Source organism: Elephantulus edwardii, unplaced genomic scaffold (assembly GCF_000299155.1).
Source record: "Elephantulus edwardii isolate Elephantulus edwardi_28Jun2011 unplaced genomic scaffold, EleEdw1.0 scaffold00225, whole genome shotgun sequence".
NCBI classification, from domain to species: Eukaryota; Metazoa; Chordata; class Mammalia; order Macroscelidea; family Macroscelididae; genus Elephantulus; species Elephantulus edwardii.
The window spans coordinates 3,221,072-3,241,242 of record NW_006399975.1 but is presented as its reverse complement, the minus strand read 5'-3'; the positions used below and the strand labels follow the sequence as shown (position 1 = coordinate 3,241,242).

At 36.4% G+C, this 20,171-nt stretch overlaps 1 protein-coding gene and 2 pseudogenes across 1 annotated transcript in view; 2 read left to right on the top strand and 1 right to left on the bottom strand.

Annotated features, from left to right (window-relative positions):
* Nucleotides 1–20,171, bottom strand: part of UNC13C (unc-13 homolog C (C. elegans)) — a 912,374-nt gene that overhangs the window by 691,481 nt on the left and 200,722 nt on the right. The gene's annotated exons all lie outside the window — the stretch shown is intronic.
* LOC102859913 lies at nucleotides 11,404–12,662 on the top strand (annotated as a pseudogene).
* On the top strand, nucleotides 12,887–18,148 carry LOC102859511 (annotated as a pseudogene).

Genomic DNA, 20,171 nt, shown 5'->3' with positions numbered 1-20,171 from the left:
GGTGAAGCCAGAATGCTCCTTTGAGTCAAGGATTCTGAAGCTTCATCTGACATACTTTGGGCATGTTGCAAGGAGGGACTGGCCCTTGGAGAGGGACATCATGTTCGGCAGAGTGGAGGGGTGAAGAGGGAGAGAAAGACCTGCAATGAGATGGATCGATTCTGTGACTGGAGGGGTGGGAATAAGTGCATTTGAGATGGCTAGGTTGGCACAAGATAGAACAGTGTTTAGAGCTCTTTCCTGAATACTGGTGCCAAGAATGTTGACTGTGGAGCCAAGCAAACTAAAGCTGTGCTCAATCTCAATCTCTTCACCATCTATTATGATGCTGCCAATTGGCCCAGTGGTGAGAATTTTTGTTTTCTTGATATTGAGCATCAATCCATATTGAAGGGTGTAGTCCTTGACCTTCTGTAGCAAGCACTTCAAGTCTTCCTCAGCTTCAGCAAGCACGATTGTGTCGTCTACATAACTCAGATTGTTAATGATTCTTTCTCTAATACTAGAGCCCAGCCTCCTGGATAATCTGTTCTGCATATCGATTGAAAAGGTATGGAGATAGGACACATCTTTGGCATACACTCTTCCCAATTTTGAACCATGCAGTGTTTCCTTGCTCTGTTCTGACGATCTAATGAACACATAGCTCAATTTGGACTAGTCATATTTAAAATACTTAAGTCACTGTTAATAATGTCTACCATATTGGATAGCACAAATGTAGATCATTCAAATAATGATGCTCTAATTCCATCCTTGGAAATCAATGTTCTGATTATTACTCAGTGTTTTTATTTTCCAAGATAAGAAAGTCAATACCCTGAGTAGTGAAATAAAAGTGACTAGTCCAATTTTCTAGAATAAATCAGATTCTGATGAATTCAGATGCAATGGTCTAGTTAATGCAAGAATAGAGCTTGCCTGTATGAAGTCATCTGAGAAGATAAAAACTGACAGAATTGAGATAACAACAGCTATATAATAATAACTTCCCAAAAGCAGACATACCAGATGCCCTGCCCTACACAACCAAACACCTCTTAAATTAACTCTTCTTGGAGTTAAGTGATGGAAAGCAATTTATGTTTCATCCTTAAGTGTAAGAAGATTTACCAATTTTATAATTTCAAGTAAGTCAGTTTCACTAATTCAGCTGCAATACAGCATAAAGTTTATTAAAATAAAGTGTAAAAATACCTAAAATCACACTAAGTCTTACATTTGGGGAATTATGTGGCTTTACTTAAAATCCAAATTGCTCCAAGAAACTTGCATTAAATTGCATTACTGAGAAAAGAGGTACATAAAGACTTTTAAACCTTGGAGTCAAATCTTTGGGGTAATCATAAAGTACAACATCTAAACTGGAAACCCTTCAGAGGTTGAATTGGATTTGCTCTTGATTATTAGATGTGCATCCACTTTATAAACCTTAAGTATATAACACTATTATATACATTTATCTACAAGAATGAAAATAAACTTTCATAAAAATGTTTATAGTTAATTCTTAATAAACTTCTAAATCCATTTTGGGATAATAGAAAATATTATATTCATAGAAAATATCAAAGAAGAGGACTAGATATTAGATGATGTCAAAATATCCTTTCCTTCCTTTTATTATCACAAATTAGCAATTCTTTTCCTTTAATACACAAGACTGATTATTCTAAAATGAAACTTAATATTACATTTTCCTGAAGAGAATACCACAGGAACTTTCAAAATCTTCCAGTAGAAAATCCACACCACACTTCTTAGCAAAGTATTTTTCCAACTTAACTTCTCCTACGTCTTGGTAGTTTTAAATTACTTTACTTTCTCCCTACTGAACATGTACTTTCCCAAATTCATCATGCTCATTTATATATCTCATTTCTTTTAGAGATGCTGTTTTCCTTGGCTTCTTTTTCCCTCTAGTCTGTATGGAAAATTAAGATTCATTTTTCAAAATTCAGCTCAAGAGGTCAAAGCTTGTCAGTACTTCCATATTGTAACTTTAATCCACTCCTCAATTAAATTTCTTACTATTTCAGTTATCTGTTTATGAATCCATCTCAACATCAGTTATTTCACCGAAAAAAGGTAAACAAACAAAAATACCGAAAACCAACTATAGAATTAATGTATGCTCCAAATCTCATTCTGAGCTACCCGCAATGTCCTCTACATAGAGAGAAAGCCAGACTTTATAAGTGTTATGTGTTATATAATTAAGAAAAAATTAAAATCCTGCTCAGACTGTCAGAGAGTATAGGGGGAAAGAACACATCCCAAATAATTTTATAACAAAAACTATGACCCTCGCACAATTTGATGCAAAAATTAAAATGAATAATAAATAATGACCAACTGAAGTTTATCTTAGGAATTCAAATTTGGTACAGCATTTGAGAATTGATCAAGATTATTCACATCTCAACAGATTAAATGGAATGCTCACATGATAATTTCAATAGATGCAGAAAAGATACTTGACAAAATTAAGTATGCATTCAAAATATATAGAAGAGAAATCAATAAAGGGAAATTATGAGACATCTTCAACTAACACATACAATGATGAAGATCTACAAACTACTCCTTCAGAGAAGGCACAAATCAATGATGTCTCTTCTTACAACTACTATGCAACATTTTACCAAGGTCCTATTAAATTGTATTAAAGTATGAAAAGTAAATAAAAAAATGAAAGAAGAAATAAACTATATGCATTTGTAGACAAAACAGATTATGCACATAAAATATTTCTAAGCATACTGCAAAAGAATTATGTAAACTAATGAATTATATTTGGCAAGATTGAGACAAACAGAAACAAATTCAGCATAATGATATGAGACCTGTGCATTGAAAACTACAAATAACTGCAATGGAAAATTGAAGAAAAAATCTTCCGTATTCACTAAGATTCTTTTAATTTAAGAAAATAGTCTACCATTAATTTATTAAGAAATTTAATAACTTGTCAACTACAATCTAACCCTTTCTTTGGGGTGGAGGGTAGAATTTACAGATACTTAAATGAATATTCAAAATACTTGAAATTGCTTAAAAATATCTTAAAAAGTAGTAAAATATATGACCACTTTTCAAAGTACATCCTAAAGCTGTATAAATCATGATGGTGTGATAGTGGTAAAAAGATACATACACAAATCAATGAACACAGTACAACTCAGAACTGAAATAATTCATATAAAGTCAGTGCTTTCTCAACAAAAGTGCCATTGCAATTCAATGTAAAAATGCTAGTATTTTCAACAAAAGATGCTGGAGCAACTGAGATTTCATATGGGTAATGATAATACATTTCATCTCTTACCTTCACAATATATCTAAAACATAAATACTAATAGATTATAGTTGTTATGGAAAGTACTAAAATGATAAAATTTCTAAGGAAAAACATGGAAGAAAATATTCACAACCTTGATATGGGGAAAGAATTCTTAGCATTTATAATACACTATACATAAAAAAGAAAAAAATACATAAACTTATGTTGTCGGTCTAATACATACAAAGATGTTACAGAAGGAAGGAAGTTGGAGGGAAGAAAATGTGCAACAATAAATGAATATCTAACTTTTCTCTAAACTTCCTTTAAAATCAATAAACTTTTAAAAAATCTCGATCGTGGGAAAAAAGTTACAGGAACTTTATTAAAAATGACCCTTCATTGCACTCCTCCAAAATAAAACAACTTCAATAGAGGGTTATTGAACTCTGATAAGTTCACACAATAGAACATGGGTCAGCAGTGAAAGTAAATTAAGTTATTGATACCTACCATAATATCCTAAAGTAGATAAACTGGGGTCATAATATAACTGAATTTCTAGAAAATTCTATTAAAGCAAAATTAATCTATAATGATCAGAAGCTTATCAGTAATTACCTACGAAGACCAACATATAGAAGTATGAGGGAATGTTTTGCCAGAATGAGAATATTTACATTTTTATTGAGTTTCTAGCTTTTTGAGTCCCTAAACATTTGACAAAATTTACTAAATTGTACAACTGCATGTAATTTATATGCTCTTTCTCTTGTGCCTTCCATATACACATCCTTTTAAATACTCCCTGCATCCACAAACATCCTCATTTCTTCTGTTTTGCATATACCACTCCTTTCAGGCATTTAGCAAGACAAGGGCTCATGCATTTAGAGAGAAATTCATGTATCCTCTGATGTTTCTTACAGAAGGCTAGGCCAAATTACACACTGGGATGCATTTTCTTTAAAGGAAATAACTTCCCTCCTCCATCCCTTGCCAAGTCACATCTAGTGAAAAGCAGTGCTTGTAGAGTTCTGTGTCTTCTGAGGGTCATCTTCAATCTAACATTCAAGCACTTTTAAAGTAGAGGATGAATATTGTAACAGATAAATCCTACAAACTGCACAATGAAATGATTCTTTCAGAAAAACAACATATACTTGGGGGGGGGAAGGAGGAGACAAAAAAAATCCTTACCAGTATAATTTTTCATATTAAAAAAGGGAAATTGAAGTTTCTCATACTGTATGTTGTTGTTATGTACCATCGAGTCATCTATGACTCATAGTGACCCTAGATGTGCATTAGCTCTGAAACCTGGCTGACCCTGAGCCAGTTTCATTGTCTCTAACAGACCTAATCTCATGTCTCCAGACACTGAGTCAATCCATCTCATCCTGAATTTTCCCTTCTTGCACTGTCCCTCAACCTCTCCAAACATGATGTCCTACTCCAAGGACTGGTCCCTCCTGGCCACATGCCCAAAGTATGTGAGACATAGCTTCAAAATTCTAGCCTCCAAGGAGAAACTTTGTTTCACCCTCTCCAGGAGTGATCTATTTGTTTCTTGGCAGTCCATTGTATGTTCAACACTCTTTTTCAGCACCACACTGGAAGGCATTGATTCTTCTATCATCCTTAGTTATTTTCCAGCTCTTTGATGCATAGCAAGCAATTGCAAAGACCATGGCCTGGATCACGTTAGTCTCCAGACTGACACATTTGTTCTTTAGTACTCTAGAAAGTCCCTGACAGCAGATTTTCCCAATGCAATTCATCTTTGATTTCCTGACTGCTGGTGCCAAGAGTGTTGAATGGAGAAACAAGCAAGCTGAAGTTGTTAACAATCTCAAACTCTTCTCAGTCTATCATGAAGCTGCCAATAGGCCCAGTGGTGTCTAGATGTTGAGCTTCAAACCATATTGAAGACCTTCTGCAGCACAAGCCTCATATCCTCAGTTTTAGCAAGCAAGGTGGTGTCATCTGCAACAGGTTGTTGATGAGTCCTCCTCCAATCCTTATGCCACATTCCTCCTCATAAAGCCCAGCCTCCTGAATGATCTTTTCTACATAAAGATTGAAAAGGTATGAAAACAAGATGTATCCCCAATGCACATCTTTCTTGATGCTGACCCATGCAGTGTTTCCCTTCTCTGTTCTGACTACTGCTTCCTGGTCCAACTATAGATTTCACATGAGCGCAATTAAATATTCTGAGATTCTTATTCTTCTCAAGGTTAGCCATAATTTGTTGTGATCCACACAGTCAAATGACTTTGCATAGTCAATGAAACACATGATAGACTTTCTTCTGGTAATCTCTGCTTTTGGCCAAGATGCAGCTAACTTTGGCTATGATGTCCATAGTTCCATGGCCTCTTGTAAATTCAGCTTGCACATGGAATTGTTTTTTGCTGATGTTACAGTCATTTCTGGATAATCTTCAGCAGGACTTTGCTTGTGTGTGATATCAGTGATGCTTTTCAATAATTTCCACATTCTGTTGGATTACCTTTTTTGTTGGAATGAAAATAAATACAGATCTCTTCCAATCAGTTGGCCAGGTAGTTGTCCTTTAGATTTCTTGGTGTAAGCTGCTGAAGGCATCCACAGCGGCATCTGTTTGCTGCAATATGTCAATTGATATTACATCAATTCTGGGGGTCTCTTTTTTGCCAATGCATGATGATATTAATAACATTTATTGAAATCCCTCCAATATACTTAGGCATTTAAACTCCAAGTGTCTATTTGCTTTCCTTTAATACTGTGCATATTAAAAGATTATGGCTCTCAGCAAATGTTCAACTTGAAATTGATAGTCATAACACCTGTGCGTAATGATCTAAGTGATCCTTTTCCCCATTTTTCTCCTCTTGCCACAGTACTTTTATGTCTGAGAACGCTATCACTAGAAGAGCATCTGTTCATTAGCATGTTGCATATCTATCATATTCAAATGCTTCTCCAGAAGAAATCTATTAAGTTCCTATCAAACATGAATATGATGATAGGGACAAGCTTTTCTTTCATTCTAAAAAGTAAGGTCTTATCTGAAAGAAACAGGAACCCATTTTGATAGCACTCAATCTATCTAAGAAATTTATGGAGCTCCTACTATATATATAACTTGTTCTGTGCTTGCAACAGGAATATAGTGGTTTAAAAAAAACCCCAAACAAACCAGACATAAACCTTGCTGATACTAAGTTCACACCCTTGGGGGAAAGTAAATAGATATAAATACATTAACACAAAAGATATATAGTAACAAATTGCCAAGCTCTCTGCATTGCAAAGACCTGAGGGAGAAACAACAGAGAAGCCTAGTATACACTATAGTCCAGAGAAATTTTGTCAGAAGAAAGTTCTCATAAGCAAAGATCTAAGATATGGGAAGGAGATGATGAGGAAAAATGAACTGTGCCAAAAATATTCCAGACAGCAAAAGTTTAAAATCCTCATGTTAGAAAGTGCAATTATCATAAAGGAAACAAAAAAAGCCCATTTTAGCAGAAAGTGCAGTGAAAGAAATAGAGATGTAAGATAAGTCTAAGGAGGTAGCCAGACTTTTGCAATATATTATATTTTATCATTAACTGCAGTGTTGTTATTGTTGTTGATTGCCACTGAGTTGAGCATAACTCATAGCGACCCTTAAAAAAAAAAAAAAGACCTGAAGCCTTTCTATAACAATCTTTTCTCAAAAGTCATAGAGTTTCCAGAGTCATGTTCTTTAGGAAGTGGATGCCACTCCTGCTTCCAGCTTCAGTGGGATTCCAGTATTTATCACGTAGATCTATGAATATCCACATAGTCAACTGAATAACTATTGGAACCCATAATAAAGCTTGATAAGGTGACCAGTCTACTCTTACATGCATAGGTTGACATTAGTCAAGATAGACTCTATGGTAACTGTTAGTGTCCAATCTACTAAAACAAATGAAAGTATTTCTTTTGTACACACAAAGAATATTCTCCATGTATAAGTTGTGCTCTAAAATCTGTTCATGATTCCAGTAATGTGTAAATTCAAGATGACTTTAAAAAATGTGTAAAAATATCGCATTTCTACCAAGTAAAGTTGTGTATTAGTCTATCAGAGATGTGTAACTAGACAGTATTCTAAATACATTCTTAGAGTTTTAAAAGGGGTTGGTTTCATGTATATTTCAAAAATTAAGCAAATGTTAAATCCCTTTCATGAGTCTCAAACTCAAGGGCACGGATATCTAGTTGCTTTCAACCTGATGGTGACCGTTCATCAGGTTTATGAGGCTGTAAATCTTAATGGGAGAAGACTGTACATCTTTTTCCCTCAAGTTCATTGCTGGATTTGACTGTCAGAAATACACAGACTTTTGGTTAGTGGCACAATACATTACAGAATACCATCAGTTATTGTTTTGTGCCATCAAGTCAGAACCAACTCATAGCTGACCCTCCCTCCAGTGGATTTTCACAGGTTACAAATTGTAGGGGAGGAGACTGTCCATCTTTTTTCTGAGAAGCAATTTGTAAATTTGAACTTCTTGCTTTTTATTGGCAGTGCAACTCCTTAATCAATAGCTCGCCAATCATCTCCTATAAACATCACAGTAAGAACCAAATTTTTTTTATGATTTGGTACCTGCAAATTGCTGAAACTGAGGAGGACCTGGAAAGCTTGTAGTCTTCAATAAGGATTAAAGTTCAACATCAAGAAGACAAAAATCTCCACCAATGAGCCAATTGACAACAACGTAATGGATAGAGACTGAGGTTGATAACAGTTACAGCTTGCTCAGCTCCACAATCAACACTCTTAACACCAGCAGCCAGGAAATCAAAAGGTGAATTGTATTAAGTAAATCTGCTGTCAGGGACCTCTCCAGAGTATTGAGAAACAACAGTGTCTGTCTAGAGACTAAGGTGCACCTGATCCAGTCCATGGGCTTCACAATTACTTGCTATGTCTCAGAGAGCTGCATGATGACTATGGATAATAGAAGAATTGATGTCTTTGAGCTGTGGTGCTGGAGAAGAGTCTTCAACCTACCATAGACTGCCAAGAAAACAAATAGTTCTGTTTTGGAGAAGGTGAAACCAAGTTTCTCCTTGGAGGCTAGGATTTTGAAGATCTGTTTCACATATTTTGGGCAAGTAGCCAGGAAGGACCAATCCTTGGAGAAGAACATCATACTTGGAAGGGTGGAGGGACAGTGCAGGAGATGAAAACCCTGGAGGAGATGGAGTGATACAGGGTACCAATAACTAGGGTATTGAGGGTAGGCATATCAGATTCAGTGAGACTGGCTCAGGACAGGACAGGCTTCAGAGCTGTTATACATAGGGTGGCTATGAGTCACAGGTGACTTGACAGTACATAATCACAACAACAACCTGTAAAATATTCCTTGGCATTCATTTTAAAGATCTGCTTTTTAGATAACCTACCCCCCTACCCATGGCAAAAGTTCATCAGCAACACTCTATCAAGTTTATCATTCTTTTAGATTACATTAGGCTAAAAGACAACCAATATTTTTGTTTATTTTTCCCCCAGCCAAATATTTTCATATTTTTTCCATTTGTTAATGATTTTTATTAATTCTTGGTGGTCATTGTCATTGTGTAATACATTATTTATAATGTACTACAAGACTCATTTGTGGTCTTTAAAAAAAAACAACTTACATTTGTTTTCAAGATAGGGCCTCATAGGTGAGCGATGTGTCACTAACCGGCCCTAAATGTGTCAGTAACTGCTTTTGTTCAAACTTAAGATATATTTTAGAGTACTAGGGGCCCTTTAAAGCTGCCTTTTTTCCTAACTAAAGAACAGTCTTAGTTTTGTCTCCCGCACTCTTTATATTTCAGTACTGCAAGTTACTCAGAATGTTATGTTATGGACAAGCCTTAATTTTTCTTGAGCATTTGTTTCTTTACCACTTTGAAAATATAAAACCACTCTAAATATTAAATGTCATTGTCTTATAAGTTTTCTCAACTTTGCCTTGAAAGAATTTAGTTGTGTCTTCTCTCTGTACACAAGTAATAGAATTTGTTACTTTTAATAGTAGTACTTTCCGTGCAGTCAGTTTTCTTTTAGCAAAATAAAATTAAAATGAGGGAAAGAGTGATGTATGACATTTTCCACTTTGTAACACATTTCTTAAATGTACATTTATCTTCTTGGTGATGTTTACTTTAATGCCTATAAATTCGTGTGCATTTCTTGAATGTCCTTACTTGAAAGTAAAAGCAATCGAAGTGTACGTCTAAATATTAGGCAGAAACAAATCTGGATTGTAAAATTTCCTTGGATAATCCATACAGAGCATTCAGATATAAATGAGAATTGGCAGTACATAGGTGAAGATTTTGTAATTTTTCAAAAAAACTAGTAAAGCAAGTTTGTGTTACCTTTTCTTCTTATAGTTACTATTTTTTGTATTTTCATTGTTACTGAGCTCTATTTCTACAATAAAATTTTGTTCTCCATAAAAAAAATAAAACACCACAACACCACATCACATAGGTATATATCAATCATATATATATTGTAATGTTATTTCCAACTTAATCTTAGAACACGTACTTTTAACGTTCTTCATCTTTGGCACAGTCACAAGTATCAGGCAGTTTGGCAGCACAGTATCCATAAAGCACCTCAGAAATATGGGAGTATAAGGAAGATAATAGACTTTAGGAGAAAGGACATTCCATGCAAGCCACCACCAAGAAGGACATCCTGCCTGCATGGCTCAGGAACACCAACATCACAGGAGGGTGGAAAGGAAGTGGGTAGATAGAGGAGGGTGGAGGTTTGAGTCATCAAACCAGAATTGGTTAGGGGATGGGAGTGCTAGACAGGCAAGGAGAAAGAACTGAGCTGGATGAGCTGGGGCAGCAGTGGGAATAAGGTATATGCACCTTGGGAGGGTGGCAGACAGGACCAATACCTGATCCTTGACTGAATAATGGGAAACGTCTCTCATCTGCTCTTTTAGACAAAATGCTTGCCTGTCAAATACTGCTCTTGAGTTTAGCATCCAAATTAAGACAGACTAGGGAGAAGGATTTAGTATCTACTTCTGAAGTAACAAGCCTCAGAAAACTGTATGTACAATAGAGCACTTAGAGTAGCTTAGCATACATAGCACTGGAGGCAGAGTCTTCTTACTGGGAATCACAGAGGAGGAGGAATAGTTGCAAATAGACACTATTGATTGGAGCATGGAAGGCAAGAAATATGAATGTACAAAACCTAGCAATTGTTAAGGAAGAAACGGAATGCATAAATATTGATATGCTAAGTGTTAGTGAAATGAAATGAGTTGACATGGGGCATTTCGAATGAGATAATCATATGATCTACTATGCTCGAAATGAAATGGTGAGAAAAAATGGGGTCATGTTCATAGTTAAAAAGTTGATTTCTAGATTCATCTTGAAATACATATTGTGAGTGACAGGATAATATCCATACACATACATGGAGGACCTATTAATACCACCATTATTAAAAAATATGCACCAACAACCTGGGTCACGGAGGAGAAAATAGATGACTTCTATGACCTTTTGCAGTCAGAAATTGATCAAGCATTCAATCAAGATGCCTTAATAATGATAAGTGAATGAAATGTAAAAGTTGGGAACCAGGAAGAATAATAAGTACTCAGAAAATATGCACTTTGTGAGAAATGAGGCTGGATATAGAATTACAGAAGTCTAAACAATTAATAACTTATTCATTACAAATAAATTATATAAAAAACATAAATGGCAACTATACACATGGACTTCATTGGATTGCAAAAGAATCAGATTGATTACATGTGTGGGGAAAAAAGTCTCTGGAGAAGCTCAATATCTGTTGTAAAAACTAGGCAAAGTGCTGATTATGGAATAGACCATCAACTACTCAGATGCAAGTTCAACCTGAAACAAATGAAAAGCAAATAAAATCACTAAAAACCAAAGTTTGACCTTAAGTTCATACCACTAGAATTTAAAAACCATCTCAGAAAAAGTTTTGAGTCCTTGAATACTAATAAATGAAGACCAGATGAGCTGTGGAAGGATATCAAGAATATCATCCTTCTCTACTTGCGGGAATCTATGATGATATGTCACACAGAAAGTTCTCTGCCCCCAGGTACCAATTCCTGGGCTTCCTGTCTCAAAAACACAACAGTCAGCACTGTAAGAGGGTGAAGAATTTCCCCAAGGATGACACCACCAAATCTGTGCACCTCATGGCCTTCCTAGGCTACAGTGCCAGCATGATCCACATCATGTGGGAAGTGGATAGGTCAGGGTCCAAGTGAACAAGAAGGAAGTGATAGAGGTGTTCGTGCTTATGGAGATTCCCCCATGGTGAATGTGGGCACCGTGGATTATGTGGAAACCCCTTGTGTGGCCTCCACATCTTCAAGACTGTCTGAGGAGCACATCAGAGATGAGTGCAAATGGCACTTCTACAAGAACTGGCACAATTCTATGAAGGTTTTCACCAAGTACTGCAATAAATGGCACGACAAGGATAGCAAGAAGCTGTTAGAAAATAACTTCAACAGCATGAAGAAGTACTGCCAGGTCATCCACATCAGCCCAACACCCAGAAGTGCCTGCTTGCCCTGCGGCAGAAGGCTCAACTGATGAAGATCCAGGTGAGCGGGACATGGTGGCTGAGAAGCTGGACTCTACCTGCTAGAGGCTGGAGCAATAGGTGTTGGTGAGCCAGGTGTTTGGCCAGGAGAAGATGGTCAATGTCATTTGGAATGACCAAACGAAAGGCTACAAAAGGGTCACCATCCTCTGGCACAACAAGAAGCTACCCAAGACCCACCCACCCACTTAGGGTTGTGCAAGGTAGCTTGTATTGGGGTCTAGCATCCCACCTGAAGGGCTGTCTCTGTGACCCATGCTGTGTCGAAGGGTACCATAATCACACAGAGATCAACAAGAAAATCTACAAATCAGCTAAGGCTACCTTTCAAGATTGGAAAGCTAATAAAAAACAATGACTCCACCATGAAAGATCTCTCAGGCAAAAGCCTCAATCTTCTGGGATGTCCACCATGGTGAAGTGACCAAAGACTCTGTCACGTTGAACAGCTGTGTGGTGGGGACCAAGAAACAATTGCTGACTCTCTGTAGGTCGCCAGGTTCTAGAGTAGATTGATCTCAAGTTCATCAATACCACCTCCAAGTTGGCCATGGCTGCTTTCAGATAAAGGAGAAGAACACCTTTATGGGACCACTTCAGAAAAAAACCTCATTGCAAGGGAAGGTGTTTAATGTCAGAAATAGATTGTGCATCTGGTGGGATCACAATAAAACCTTTTCCACTGTGTGTGAGCATGAGGAAGAACATCATCCGTGAGGAATGCAAAAAAGACCTTACAAAGACAGAGGAAGAAGACCAAAATGGAGGTCAGAAGAGACTCTGAATATTGTACTAGAGCACTGAGAAGCCAGAGCAAAGGGAATCAAGAAGTTAAGGAGCTGGTCAGAAGATTTCAAAGGGCGTCTCGGGAAGACAAAGTAAAGTATTATAGCAAAATGTGCAAAGAGCTGGCATCAAAAAATCAAAACGGATGAACGCGCATGGCATTTCTGAAGCTGAACAAACTGAAGGATAAGTTTAAAGCTTGACTTGCAAGAGCAGAATATTGAATGACCCAATGAGCATCAAAAGAAGAATGGAACAAGTATACAGAGTCAGTATATAAAAAAAAAAAAACAACCCTGGTTGACACAGAAGAATTTCATGAGACTACATATGATCAAGAGGAAATGGTGATAAAGGAGGAAGTTGAAGCTGCTCTGAATGAATTGGGGTGGGGGAAGGCCAAAAGAATCAGTGGAATACCAATTAACATGTTTCATTAAACAGATGGTACCCTGAACACAATCACTAGATTATCCAAGAAATCTGGAGGACAACTACATGGTCAGCTGACTGGAAGAGATTTGCATTCATTCCCATTCCAAATAAATCTGGAGGACAACTACTTGGCCAACTGATTTGAAGACATCCATATTTATTCCCATCCCCAAAACAGGTGACCTGATGGAATGTGTGGAAATTATCAAACAATATCACTAATATCACATATAATCAAAATCCTGCTGAAGATTATTAAAAAATTACTGGAACTGTACATTGTCAGAGTACTGTCAAATGTGCAAACTGAGTTTAGAAGAGGCTTTTGCACTATGGACATCATAACCCATGTTAGATGGATCTTGGCCAATAGCTGAAAGTACCAGAGGAATGTTTGTGTTTCATTGACTATGCAAAGTCATTTGACTGTGTCGATCACAACAAGTCAACCTTTCTCAAGGCTAACCCTGAGAAGAATCCAAATCCCAGAACACTTAATTGTGTTCATGTGCAACCTATAGTTGGACCAGGAAGCAATAGTCAGAACAGAGCAGGAAAACACTTCATGTTTCAGGGTCAGAACAGTAATGCATCAAGGATGCATCCTACCTCTATACCTTTTCATTCTATATGCAGAACATATATTCAGGAGGCTGAGGAGGAATGGACATCAGGATTGGTGGAAGACTTATCAACAACCAAGCAGATGACCCAACCTTGCTTACTAAAACTGAAAAGTTCATGAGGCATATGCTACAGAAAGTCAAAGACTGGAGTCTTCAATATGGATTGAAGCTCAACAACAAGAAAACAAAGATTCTCACCCCTGGGCCAACTGGCAGTTTCACGATAGACAGGAAAGAGATTCAGATTGTTAACAACTTCACCGTGCTTGGCTCCACAAGCAATATACTTGGCACCAGCAGTCAGGAAATCAAAAGATGAATTGCATTGGGAAAATCTGCTGTCAGGGACCTCTCCATAGTACTGAAGAGCAATAATGTCAGTCTTGACATGAAAGTACACCTGATCCAGCCCATGGTATTTCCAGTTACTTGCTATGTGTCAGAAAGATGGACAATGACTAAAGTTGACAGAAGCAGAATAAATGCCTTTCAGTTGTGGTGCTGGAGAAGAGTGTTAAACATAGCGTGGACTGCCAGGAGAACAAACAGTTCAGTTCCAAAGAGGGTGAAATCAAGCTGCTCCTTGAAGGCAAGTATTTTGAAGCTCCGCCTCTAATATTTTGGGCACATAGCCAGGAGGGACCAGTCACTGGAGAAGAACATCATGCTTGGAAGGGTGGAGGGACAGCACAGGAGAGGAAGACTGTGGATGGGATAGATTGATTCAGTAACTAGAGAAGTGGGATTGGTTCCATTGGATACAATGAGATTGGCTCAGGAGAGGGCACAGTTCAGAGCTGTTTTACATAGGGTCACTATAAGTTGCAGGTAACTCAACGGCACATAAAAACAATAAAGAAAACCATAGCTTCACCTCTCCAAGTGCAAAATGACTAGACATAAATCCTCTTCACTCTCTTTTACTAGCATATTGTTGTTTTCTACTTTCAAGTCAGAACCGACTCACAGCTGACCCTCCTGCAGGTTTTCAGAGGCAGATAATAGGACAGAAAAGATCCTTCTGCCACTGTGATATTAGTGGATTTGAATCATGTGCCTTTGGGATTGCAGCACAACTTTTTGCTTTGGACAATATGAAAGTTTCAATATGAAAACTCTAAAAGTGTTGCTTACAACAATGTTGAATAGCTAGCTCATAGTAATCCTATATGACCAAGTAGAATCACCTCAAATGATTTCCTTATTCTGCAAATTTATGGGAACACATCACCAAGTCTTTTCTTCTGCAGAGTCTCTATCAAGTTCAAAATGCAAGCTTAATCAAGCCCCATCCCAATAATATAAGGATTAAAATAAATAATATTTGGCAACAAACTTAATAGTAAACATCAACATAAGTAAAAAAAAATATTTCAGTGATATTGTTTTGCTGAAATCATCCACATTTAGCTATGAACAAATCCAATCCTATCAGGGATCCCTGGTGGCCTAATGGTAAGAAACTGCAGTGCAATCCCAAAGGCATGCAGTTAGAATCTGCCAGGTGCTCCATGGGAAAAGGATGGGCAATATCCTCCATGTTGTTAACTACCACTGAAAACCCACCTGCAGGTCAGCTATGTGTCAGTTCTAACTTGATGGCACACGACAACAACAATAACACTACTAAGGGGAACTTCAGAAATTTCAAGATGCTGTGGAGGGAACATTAGACTATGTATTTTAAAGCATCATTCTTGTCTTCTAACACTATTAAGAAATTTTATAGATACTCAATATGTAGAAAGAAATGTTAAGAGAACATTTCATTCTCAGCACCCAGCATCTATAATAATTTTACTGTATTTGCTTTATAACACAATCAAAAAAGTAGTTAGGAAGAAAAAAATTCTTAAGAAATTTCTCATGTCATACATTAAAATCAATTAATGAATACTAAGAATATCATTATTGGCCAAAAAAGGACTGGAAGATAATCCTTTTTATAATCTTGGTGTGGGGGATATTTTGTATGCATTATTCAAAGACATAAATGAGACAGCTCATAGATTTAGCATAATAAGAATTAACTTATTAATAAATAATACTTAAAATAATTAAAAGGTGGAAGGTAATGATTTTTTTAAAAAATGTTAATTTAGGACAAGTAATATATGAAAAGAGATTTTTAACAAAAGAATCACAAAATTTAAGATTGCAAATGGTAAGAATCATTTAAAATATTTGACTGCATTAATAATAAATATATAAAGTAAAATCAGAAGATACATTTGACTTTTCAAAAAAAATGAGAGAATTTTTTAAAATAAAGAAATAATTATTAAGGAAAATTTAGCAATCGTTGCTCATTCATTCACTTGCTTGTTCCCAGTCTGGTCCCAACTTATAGCTGACTTTATATTGGTTTTCTGAGGCTTTAAAATCACACAGGAGGAGATTCCCTTTCACATAGCACAGTTTGTTGTCCTCTTAATCTTTAAAGAAAGAAATATTTAATGAATGGAATTCCAAAATCTCTGTAGATGTTCACTGAAATAAAAAAAATAAAAATAAAAAATTAATAAAAAAGAAGAAACAACAGAAAAAAAAGAAATATTTAACTTCCAAAAGAAAATTATTTAATAACTTACATTATGAGTACAAAAATCTTCAGCTAGAAACAATTCCCCCCACCCATAGCAGCTAATTAAAACGATAACTTCTTTTTATACTGCAAATAAATCTGCACTCTAAATGTATTCTTCTTTTGTGATTATAAAAGGTACAGTAGCCTCTTGGTGAACACAGCATATTGATACCTTACCTATCATAGCATTGATTACAATATTAGGTATGTAGTTTCCCTTAGTTGTTGTTAGATGCTGTTAAATTGAGAAAGACTCACAGAGATCCTATGAACAACATATCTGAACCTGTCCTATTCTATGCAACCCTCACAAACCCTCTGACAAACCCAAGCCCACTTCTGCAGTCACTGTGTCAATCCACATGGTAAAGGTGTTCCTCTCCATTGTACCACCGCCTGCCAAGATAGCTTCTCTTAGGAACATGCCCAAAGAATGTGAGATGAAGCTTTGTCAGTTTTGCCTCCAAGGAGCACACTGGTTGTATTTTTTCCAAGATATAACTGTTTGTTCTTTTGGCAGTCTATAGGATATTCAGTATTCTTCTCCAAACCACAGTTCAAAGGTATTAAGTCTTCTGTCATCCTTATTCATTGTCCAGCTCTCAGATGCATAGCAAATGATTGCCTTAAGGAAGAGGCTTATTCTTTATTCAGTGAATATAGATTGAAAAGTTAGAATTAAACATTTAGTGAATTGGATTGTTCAATAGCAATTTATATTTAGATTTTCCTTTCATATGTAATTCTGTTTAAAAAAGCAGTTGTTAAGGGAAATATTTTATATGCAGATTAAAATTTAAGTAATTTTGGTGTCAATCTTTTCCCATGTAACTTATAACCACTGAAAACTCACTAGAGGGTCAGCTATGTGTTACTTTTGACTATAAGGCCACAGAGGAGCAAAAAGATGAGGGAGCTAAGTAATGAAGCAGAAACTAAAATCATGCTAATTAAATTATAATTAGTCCTCATTGTCTAGGCTTGAGTGGGAAGATATTTGGAGTCAGAGGCTCCTGTGCATTGAATAGCGTTAAGACCCATTTGTTTCATGGAACTTGTTTAAAAGGACAGAAGGTATACTCAGTGAAATGAATTTGAAATAAAGACTTTGATTTTGACACACAAAAAAATTATCAGAATGCACTCGAGTTTATTTCCTGCTGGTCTTGTACCATCTTCACCTTGGACCTCAGTGATGCAGATGTGCAAAACTAGACTATGTACACAATGGCTATCAATGGACAAGAAGCCAATGAGAAGGCAGAATAAATAGATGCAAAGGCTGAAGAGTTCAACATCTGAGAAAAGTCATGTTGTACAAATCCAAAGACTGAAGATTATGGAAGAAAATGAGAAGAAATAAAAGTAGATAGAGTAACAGAAGAAAATGCAAATATCTTAATTTGAGGAATCAAACAAGAAATGGCCTTATCACAGACCTACTAAAAGAAGCAAAACAGAGACTCAACTGGCTGCTGGATGGGCTGGTCCTTCAGGGTCTCTACCAGTTGCTAGAGCCCGAAAGATTAATTGCTACAGGAAAAAGGATTTCCCTATGGTAAAGGTTACAGTGCAAAAAGCAACACCAATGTATAAAATTGTCACCAATAAAAGATGTTGATGTCCAAATTGATCAGAAGGTACATTTGCCTGAGGTCATAACTGGTGTGTTCAGATCCTCCTCAGATACAAGATGGAAGTTTCTGAAGAACCAACAGGCAAACAACAATAACACTATTGTCTATATTCATCAAAAATATTGTAGCTAGTGCCCTTGGTCCATCTGTTGTCAACAGGAGCAAGTTTCACTTAAAATGATCAGAAGGAAACCTCTAGTTCATCTAAAAGCAGCACAACCTCTTGTTGGATTTGCAATATGGAGGTGAGTGTCTCAGATAGTGGTGCATGGATCTCTACTCTTTTTTTTTTTTTAATTAAATTTTTTTTTACAGAGGTTTTGGATTTCCATTCATTCATTGCCGCACTTTCTCCCTGTCCACCCCTCCCCACCAGCTCGCTTCCCCCTCCAAAGAGAGAAAAAAGAAAAAGAAAAAAAATGCCTTCATTAGTATACAATTCCCACGTCCCTTCCCCCCACCCCCACCCCGAGTACACTTCTCTATGCAACCTTAATTCTGGATCTCTACTCTTTCTCTCTCCATTTATGTAGTCTAGAAAATGACATTCGTGGTGTTTTCACTGCCAACTTTCAATACTGTGGGTCAAAGATGTTTATGAACCATGCCTTCCTTTTGGTTGTAGTGGTGTTACTGTTATCTAGTTGGGCCTAGAAGGTTTCCTAATCTGTAAATGTGATTTAAAACACTAAATCATGAATATGCATTATTTATGAAATTAAAAGTTTATGTTGGGGGGAAATAATGCCTTTTAAATATTCTTCTGAGGAGATCTTTAATCATGAGACCATTATAATTCAAATATCCCCTCCAATTGCAAGAGTTGCCACAGGTGAACCCTTTACTTGCTTTTTGGTCTGTTTATCTATGATTTTATGATGTTACAAATCAATAGAGTTTTGTCTCTAGATTCTGCAAACACAGTGGAAGAGCTCTAGAGTGAACCAACTACAGAAATGAACTAATCTCTCAGTTTTAAAAAATCCACTAACTGGATGGTATGTGCTCATAACTTGTCTAAGCTCACCAAAGCCCTACTGAAGTGTGGGAAATTTTTATCATTGATAAAAAATTAAAACACATCTTATAGTAGCCATTTGAATGACAAACACACCTATACACACATTAATTTACAGATAATAAAAAAAACAGATTCATCCTGGAGAGGGTAAAATCAGGCTGCTTCTTGGAGGCAAGGATTCTGCAGCTTCGTCTAACATACTTTGGACATGTTGCGAGGAGGGACCAGTCCTTGGATAAGGACGTCATGCTTGGGAGGGTGAAGGGACAGTGCAGAAGGGGAAGGCCCTCCTATGAGGTGGATTGATTCAGTGACTGGGGTTTTGGGTTAAGTGTGTCAGAGACAGTGAGATTGGTACAGGACAAAGCAGGGTTTAGGGCTGTTGGACACAGGGTTGCTATGAGTCACAGGTGACTGAACAGCACATAACAACAACAACAACAACAATAACTATCATATGTAATGTCCTAATAATCAAGGAGAAAGATACAAGGATGACATTGGATACAAAATAAAAAAGCTGTGTTTCAAATATCATTTGGTGATAACTTAAAAAAATGTAACACTGACATTCAAGTGACAAGCTAACCATTGTACCTTGCCAGTACACAAGTGGTAACTTTTGTTCATCCATCAATGCAGTACTGAGAGCATTATCTTGTTTTGAATTAGTGGAAATGTTCTACTACTAGTCTGTCACAGAACACACTGGGAAATTCACTCACTGTCAGCGTGCACCTGAAATAAAACTATATTGTCAAATGAAAAAAAAAAGTTGTGTTTCAGCAAAATTACAAATCCTGTTTTAGACTAGGTAAGAAATTACCTTGTAAAAGTCAGAGTTACAATAACAAAGGCCTATTTTATCCAATAAAAAACAAGATGTATAGCTGTATATTGTGAGTGTAATGTTTCTGAACTGTACATGGGAAAAATGTGGTATGACAGCTATTTTGTTGACTGAATATTTACCATGAAACTTAACGTTTACTTAAGGTAAAAATAAAAGAGTGAAAAGTAAAATAAAATTTAAGGTTCCATCAAATAAGGAATCAGTTCTGAATTTATAAAAGAAATAATAAGGTATTGATGTTATCTAATAAAAATTGTGACCCTATTATAATTAATCTTCTC